Below are 9,376 nucleotides of genomic sequence, written 5' to 3'. Positions count from 1 at the left end.
CTACAACAACGATGGGCTTTCCGTCTGCTTCGTCGATGGAGCTCACTTTCAAGCAACGAAACATTGCCGGAGAATTCACTTCCGTCGGAAAGCACCTCACTTCCAATCCTGATAACCAATTGCAACCAACAACATATTATGAAGATTAACATCCCAAAAAACACAGTATCAAACATATTCAAATAAGGAACTCAAAAAAGGATTAGAAAACCTAAACATTGACATTGATCCTGTCGGTCTCTTAACTCCATACCTCCTTCCGGGGGGTGAAAGGGGAGAACTTACATTGTGAAAGTTAATCCAAAAATATGGCTTCTATGGACACAATATGTCTTATATTTGGGGGGTTGGGGTGGATTTGGCAAGGTATTAACCATTGCTAGTAGACTTGTAGTGGCATTCATCAATTGTTGAGTAACACAGACCTTCTTCTTCAAGAGATCTAATGGATTCCATGATCTTCTCCAAAGGAACCTTTAGCTGTTGAGATAATTCGTCTCTGTGAATACCCTTCTCCCGTCCAAGGTTTGAAGGTTGTTGCAAATAGTCAAGGAACTTTTGATCGATACCTTTAAGTCCATCATTGCCAAATTGACTAGAAAATTGATTCTACATGGCGGCTTGATATCCCTTGGACACATTCTGCAAAGGGGTGTTCATTACTACACTCATCATATTAGCTTGCATTGGTGCCCCACCCTTTACTTTTGTGTTATACAAGTGAACATATATACACTCAAGGAAGTGGCATGATATCTCATTGAAGTCAGTCACAGGCCTAATAGGGAAAGCATTTAATTGCCATTTCCCCTGATGGATTTGCACATACATCCCATCTTGTATTCCCTCCATCTCCTTACTGTCTACAGCTTCATTCACCCATCTGTGGCACTTGATTCGCCCTGTTCCATCGTCAAGGGTGAAAGCAATATCTATAACCCTTTCTGCTTTATTCAACACCATCCCAATCATTGTCACGTTGTTCACATTGTCTCCATCAATGACAATAGTGGACTTGTTATCATTTGAAAGAGGAACCTCACTTATCTGCTTCATTGTTAGCGGTAACAACCCCTGATTATCTTGATTCTTTGCAGAAGAAAAAGTTGGTATCGAGGGTTTGAGTAGCCTGAGAAGGCATGAAACCACCGCCTGAGAAGGCGGCAGTATCGTGTGGATATCACTAAATGGGCTTTCTCCCTGTCTCGATATTTGTCTCAAATCCTTCTTTTTTTTTTTTTCCCCCCTGAGGATCAAGTGCTAAAAACTAGATGAAGAGTTATATATATATATATATATATATCTTTGGTTAAAACATGAGTTTTTAATGGCAAGGGTATAATGGTCATTTTAACTCGACACTTAATAGTGACTAACAATAGGGAGTCTGAGAATAATTTGGTGAAACAGAGGGAGTGGTCTTATAATTGTGGCATTCTCCAAGGGGTGGCATGGTAAATTTTCCTAAAATATATATGCTATAGTAAGTGCCTCTCAAGTACAGGAAAATTAACTACCAGCAATTCTCATTGCGAAAAACAATTGGTGATGAATCAATTTAGGAATTTCAGTTACAACACATTAAAATGCATGTATTTATATTTACGTTCAATCTCCATTAAGGAAATATTCTATACAGAAACCCTAGAACAAAATAGCCAATTCTATCTATAGTTGAATGAATAATGGTAAAAGTGGGCAATTGCAAATTTAAGAAATAATTATAACTAGCGCATAATAAAATTATAATAATTATTCATCCAAAAAATTTATAATAATTAATTTAATCAAATGTGTTAATTACTTTGGGGGAGAGAGAGAGAGAGAGAGAGAGGAGTTGCAACAGTTGCAGCAGCGATTGGGAGAGAGGCCATGGATGTTAAAACTCTAATTATGACGTGAAAATAACAAAGTATTGTTAATGAGCATATAAGGGATTTTAGGACACCAACTTTGAAAAAGAAAGGAACACGGTCCTATCGATGAGCATAAAAGGGATTTTACACAATGGAGATGGAAATTATGGTTGTTATCCCCGAAAATTTTAATCGATCCTTGTATCTGTTGGAATTTATATCAACACAAGTAATTGTTATTTCTGGTTCGGCCTAGTTGATTCACTCACTGGTGGTAGTCATGGCCAGGTCAGCTAGAGATATCTTGGTTAAATGAAGGAATTATTTCAGCAGTATACTTTGCTGCTAGCTGTCTATATGAAGGAAGAACTTTTTTTTTTTTTTTTTCTGATTTTGATACAATACAACAGCCGCATAATTATAAGGTTCCATATTGTCGAATCCTAATGATATGTTTGGTTCTGTAAATCCCTGGGCGCTTCTATCTATTCAGAACATAATTTCATTGAGGCTGTTTATGGGGGTTAATAGTTTCGAAAGAATAACTGTTTGGTTTACAATAATTCTAAGTGATGAATTCACCTGATAAACTGTATGGTTACCATAAGTCAATCAAATGGATTCTATGGAATCAGTCAAAATAAACGTTTGGTTACCCTGAGTTGCTAACTTGGATTCAACTGAAATTAGTCTAAAATAATGTTTTTCTTATTTAGTTAAGGCATTAGGGAAGTTATTAGTGTAATAAGGATTGGTTATGTTTGGTAAAATAACAAAAGGGTAAAAAGACTAAATTATTATGAAAATATTTATTAAAGAATGAAAGGAAAATTACGCCCCCTCCCTTGTAGTTTGCCGAAATTACACGTAGATTCAAGGGTTTGAACGAATTATGTCCCAATCCCCTGTAGTTTGTAAGATTCTTACAATTAGGTCCAAACCGTTAGTCACCGTGAAATTGGGACCGTTAGTTGCTGACATCAACTAATATGATACCTTCAAATGCCTAAAATGCCCTTATATACACTTGAACTTACCTATATACCCTTCCATTAAAACAAACAAAAGAGGGTTTTCAACCTACTTCATTCTTTTGTACCAAAAAAAAAAAAAACAACTTGCTTCAATCTTCTTCAATCTGCTGCTTCATTCTTCAGCTAACTTTGAACATCAAAGTTGAGAAGATCAAAGAAGATAACACAGAGCACCGTAGAGTATAGCAAAGAGCACCAAAGCCTCGGTGTGGAGCAGCTCCACGCTTTGTGAATTCCTTGCACCGCAACCTCCAAACCCTAATCTACTCCTTCAACTTCGTCTTCTTCTATGGTCTCAGAGCTCAAGCCAACCTCAAACCCTAATCTACTCCAAAACCAACTTCTGGGTTTGTCTAGCAACAACTATTGTCCGATAATGGAGCCGTTTTGATCACCATGTGTATGGATGAAGGTTAACTTATATTCTGATTTTCACTTTCGTCTTCTTCCATGGTTTCAAACCAATTGGTTTCTTCGGTGTCTTACAATTTTGGGGTTTCATTAAGATCCCTTCAAATCCCCTTCGATCACAATTTAACCTTTCCTGGGCAGTATTCTAAAATTTCTTGAATTTCTGATGCTTAACTCAATTTTTTTTTCAGACCTAAGGTTATATTCTGTCTACCTTTTTCAATCTGTTATTGAGGTTTGATCTCAGATTAGCATAGCTTATTTTGAGTGTCATTAGAGTCTCAATTGCTGTCTAGATATTGGTAGTATACCTATTACTTTGTTGCTGGATTTTACCCTAGTTGATTGGTTGATACTTGGGTAATTAGCTCTACTGTTTTGGAGATTATCACTGTACTGTTATCAGTCGTAGTAGCAGGGTGTTTAGAGTTTATTTGGGGTTGGGTGTTGCCAAAATACTTGTGGTGGGAAGCCTAGGTGTTTTTCTTTGTTATATTCTTCTTCCTCCATCTTCTTCTCCATTAACCAAGTAAGTATTCCTTTGAATTTTCTACAGATCCTAATCTGATCTGGGATTCATATGCAAGGGTTTTTTTTTTTATATGAATTACGTCAGAGAAGATAGCAGAGGCTGTCGTGATTTGCAGAGCACTCAAACCCATCTTCTCCATCGGTTTTGTGAGGGATTTGAGTGTTTTAGTATATGAGTATAAAAGATTATAATGGTCTTATCATATTAAGACCATTTTCCACTAAAGGGTAATACAGTCTTTTGCTGTTTAAAACTAACAGCATATTCACACCGTCAATGCCAGGGGAGGGGGCATAATTCGTTCAAACCCTTAGATTCACGTGTAATTTCGGCAAACTACAGGGGGAGGGGGCGTAATTTTTCCAAGAATGAATTAAATAGGGGTAAATTAGATGTTTCACTTGTTGCAAATTAAAATAAAAAAATATATCCAGAATTGGAATTGTAATGGCATTTTAGTCATTTCATCTTAACAACGTTCGAGTTAAAACTACTTTTCTCTGATCTATTATAATTGACATTGGATTTACACAAAAAAAAAAAAAAAAGCGTTGGGTTTTTCTTCCCTGAAGTTGGGAACGAAGAAAAGGAAAACGAGAAAGAGAGGTTGGAAGAGAAGGAGAGGTTGGGAATGAAGAAGGAAGAAGGAGAGGTTCAAGCTGATCGGCTTGAGGTTAGGTTTCTTTTTTATTTATAATTTTTTGTGCTTTCGATAATAACCATTGACTACTTTTGTCATTGACAAGTTTTTTTCAGCTGTTGGCCATAATCATTTCCTTTACAGTGAAATCATCATATGAATTATTGGCAAGATATGAAGAACCCATTGTTCATAGCATGTCAATGAAATCATCATCTGAATTATTTTCTTCAACCCTGTCAATGCCAAACTGAAACACTAATCGTAAACTATCTAATGTCTTCCATAAACTAATGTCCTGTCCCTATTAATCAAATAAGAAAAAACCCTTTGCTTTGCTCAACTGAAATCCAAGATCACAAGAAACAGTCAAAGAAACAAAGATTACAATAAATCTTCCACAGATTCACAGCAACTTGCCTAAAAACATGTGAAACCTACCGGTTAAGCCACATCCATTTGGATAAAGTTGGGTCTAAATCCACCATGTTCCTCACTTAAACATTGAAAGAGCAAGACTCATCCTCATACCACTTTAACCACAACTATCCACTCCATGATTAGCTCTATTTTAGGGGGCTGTCATTTTTTCCATGATTAGCTCTATATTACTTTCTGGCTAAAAATCAAATCCCTACACATTGTTCAGACCTTGCTCTATCTTTACTAAGTCTGAAACCTACCTAAACGGAGCCAATTCCCTCACTTTTGAAAATGGGCATGTCAACAACCTACTCAACTAAATTCTGAATTGGGATCTAAGGTTTAAGGACTTCATCAAATAACCTCATGATGGTTGAAGTAGAGGAATGACCTCTTGAGTTAATAGTATGGATTCTGATTTCTTTTGATTGTTTGGATTTTAGTAACTAAAATGTCTTTCTTAATCCATCCAATGGTTCTAATATATTTAAATCTAAAATTCTAAGATCCAATGTTATTTGTATTTATATATTAATTGAGCTATATGACAAATCACTTACCTTCATTGCACTTACCTTCGTTTGTACTTGTGCACTGGATTATATTATATATATATATATATATGTATATATTTTGTTATATTCTACAAAATTTGACCCAATCTAGTTAGGATCAAGGTATGAGTTTAGTATTTTAATATTTTAGTAAAATTATTACAATGTTCATTCCAATAATGCTTTATTTTTTGTAGATGGATCCACTTTTTATTGAACAATGAATTTATGAAGAAAGGGAGGGTTTTGAATGTGGGGAAAATGATGTTGATTTTTCTATATTTGTATCAGATAGTGATGAATCATTTGATGATACTCCCACTCGGTTCAATCAATCAGAGTGTGTAACTATAACTGAAAGTCAAGAGTTCCCCAATTCTGAAGAAGCATTTGAGCATTATGCACAGTATGCAAGAGCTCATGGGTTTGCTGTTAGGAAAAAACGCACTTTTAATCGGGACTGAGATGATAGAGGGGTATATAGGAAGGACTTTGTATGTTTTAGAGATTGCAATGTACAAAAAAAGGAAAATGTTAATGGAGATATCGTCCATCCTAATAATGATACAACACACAATGATATTGATACTACTGGAGGTAGTAATGGTTATAAAAATATCCAAAACTCCCTACAGAAGTACAAGAATATCAAACGATCAAGAAATGCAATTGTCCTGCCTACATGAGTGTGAAAGAGGAGAAAGATGGTGATTTGCAGGTTTGGAGGGTGTTTCGATTCAAAGATCAACACAATCATGAGCTTTTGACCTAGAATGAAGTGCGTCATTTAGCTTCCTATCGTCATATATTGGAACAAATGAGGGACCCCTTGTTGACCCTTAGTGAGTTATGGGTACCTGTTAGGCAAATGATGCTGATTTTAGAAAAGGAACTCAACAATGGTGTTGGTGTTCCTTTTAACTCAAGGGATGCTTACAGTTTCTTACAGGTTGCGAACTATTAAGAAGCCGAATGATGCAGATAGACTTATGCTTATTTGCAAGGTGTTGAAGGAAAAAGACAATGATTTTCGGTATGAATATGTGGTCGATAATGATAATCGGCTAAAGCATATTGCTTGGTCTCATTCAACGTCTTTATATGGATATCAATATTATGGTGATGTCGTAGTGTTTGACACAACTTACAAGTTAAACATATATAAAATATCAGTAGGTATTTGGGTCGGTGTAACCAATCATGGTTCAAGTTGTGTTTTCGGTTGTGTGCTTGCAAATGAGATAGCTGAATCCTTCCAATGAGCATTTAAGGTAAATGATCAAATTCTAATCTACTAAATACTATGCTTTGAATTATATTTACTGTCTAGAGCTCCTACTTATTATTTTTATGGTATGTAGGTATTTGTAAATTTTATGGGTGGTAAAGCATCTCAAACTATCATAACTGACCAAGATCGTGCCATTCGGAATGCCATTAAAAATATGTTTCCCAACACAAAGCATGTTTTGTGTATGTGGCACTTAGGTAAGAAAATCCCAAGTTGGGTGGGTCCGAGGTTGAGTGCAATGTTAAAGGAGTTTAATCATGACTTCCACTAATTGAATGAATTAGAAACTGTTGAAGAATTTGAAGTTCAATCGAGTTGCATGCTTAAGAACTACAGTTTGAGTTCAAGTAAGAGAATGGAAAATATGTATAAAATCTGTAATCAAGGGGCCAAGCCATATTTGAAATCCTATTTTTTTGCGGGGATGAGGACATCTAATATATGTGAATCTATGAACGCTGCTGTTAAGAAGTATGTTAAATCCCAAATCTCTAGTGACATTGAATCCTCCTTACAATTATCTTTATCAGAGATGTCAATTATCTCCACGGACATTCCCTTCTTTTTTTCTTGTTTGCACTTCTTCCCCAATGACAATTGGGTTGTCCTCAGCACTCAACATAGTAGAATCTAGAGATGACCTTATTCGAAGAGAAAGTTGCCGCTTGGGGCATTGACATTGCTTGCACTTTTTGCAAATTTTACGTATCATCTGCATGCATCGCTTGCAAGTCAATGGTATACTTTTGATCCATTCTTCGTTCTGACGACCAGCTGGGTGAGGGACAGGGTGAGATTTCGACTCCATGACAAATGGGTTGATAGATCTACCATGGTTTCTCTTTAGATATGCACACGGTTTCAAAATCTCTTGACTCTCTGGATATACACACGATTTATGATAAATGCAATCACCTACCGGCTAGTCCTGGAAATCAAAATCTCTAGACTCTATTAATCTACACGCGGTTTCTCTCGTTCCAATTGCTTGTAGGCTATCCTATTCAACCGCTACACGTGTAATCCTCTACCTGTTTCCTCTCTCTCTCTCTCTCTCTCTCTCATAGGGAATCAATATCTCTTGACTCTCTCCATAGACTATAATAATCGGATAAATTTGGGTAGTAGCGGTAACCCTCTTCCGTTTTTCTCTCTCTCCTTATTTTGTATGAAGTCAAAATCTGGTTTCTTTCAAGCCGGATTGACTCCTTAAAGCTTAAGCCTATTACCACTCATACTATTTGATCTATCCAAACAATACATCTTAATTTCATAGCCCATAGCAATGACCCATTTTAATCTCCCAACCTAAACGGCTTGAAAGCAAAAATCACAATTTTGAAGGGTATTTAGAGGTTTTCCTTACCAATGTTAGAAATAGCAATGGGGTGGGTTGAATTGAGACTCGCCCCACTCCACCTCTAATGAGGTGGTTTTGTATCACCGATATAGGGTTGGTGTGGCAGGGTTTAAAAACTCGAATTGGGACCAATTGATTCAGGTCTAGATCGGTTTCAGATCCACCCTTCAAAATAGTTGCTCCCAATGTAGGGGTGAAACATGGTTCGGTTGGGCTGGGTCTTAAAACTCTAGCCCAATCGTAACCCAACCCAATCCAACCCGGCCCAACCCTAATTGACCCTAATTATGCAGTGTTGGGTCGGGTTGGCCCTAATTTTTTTAAGGTCAGGCTAAACTTGATTGACCTTTCTAAACCAAAAAAAAAAAACTAATTAATAGATCAAATGGTCAATAAGACAATTAAAATTATGAAGTGCAACACAATAATAGATGTTCAGGACACTTGATTGGCCCAGGCCAGACTAGGCCTAAGCCTCAACCCAACCCTAACCCACCCTCATGGTTAGAAATCTTAGCTTAGTACACATTTAGGCTTAGGGCGGGTTAATAATGAGTAAAATTTAGGCATATTTAAATGAAGTTTGGATATATTTGTCAAACTTGTGAAAAGCATATCAAATGATATAGATTTCAATGAAAGCGAAAAATGATTTTATCAAATTTTTTAAACTTGGCTTACTAATGTTGTTAGAGCCATTCAAGATGTACTAGTGAATTCTATTTTGAAAAATGAATAATTTGATCGAATCTATAATATTTGGATAATTTCATCAAATTTGTTAAACTTGGCTTACCTTGTTCAAACATAAGATATTATGGTCATTTAGGACATATTAGTGAATATGTTGGTTAATTTTGGTCAAATTGAAGAATAATCAAGTATATTTAGGTAAAGTTTGGGGCATCCTTCATCAAACTTGTGAAAATTAACTCAAATGATATTTTGGCGCCTTGTTCAAACATAAAATACTATGGTAATTTAAGGCATACTAGTGGATTTATGTTCTAGATATAGATAACTTGATCAATCACGGAATATTAGGTAATTTTGATTTTTTTTTTGTTCAACATTGTGATATATTAGTCAAATTTGGTCAAGCTATGAACAAGTGCACACAAGTGCCTAGTGCACTTGTTTGAGTGTGAAGCATTAAAGCCCATCCTACCGTGAGGTCTTGGGTTCAAGATTTTGGTTTACGTCCCACCCCACCCCACCCCACCCCACCCCACCCCACCCCAAAAAAAATAGAATAGAGTCGGAACTATCAAAGGA

General features: G+C 36.2%; 1 pseudogene; it reads right to left on the bottom strand.

Moving 5' to 3' along the window:
- Positions 1-369: 369 nt before the first annotated feature.
- LOC122067706 lies at positions 370-1,168 on the bottom strand (annotated as a pseudogene).
- Positions 1,169-9,376: the final 8,208 nt, after the last annotated feature.

Source organism: Macadamia integrifolia, unplaced genomic scaffold (genome assembly GCF_013358625.1).
Source record: "Macadamia integrifolia cultivar HAES 741 unplaced genomic scaffold, SCU_Mint_v3 scaffold3072, whole genome shotgun sequence".
NCBI classification, from domain to species: domain Eukaryota; kingdom Viridiplantae; phylum Streptophyta; class Magnoliopsida; order Proteales; family Proteaceae; genus Macadamia; species Macadamia integrifolia.
The sequence above is the reverse complement of the archived record's forward strand: the minus strand, read 5'-3'. Positions and strand labels throughout refer to the sequence as shown.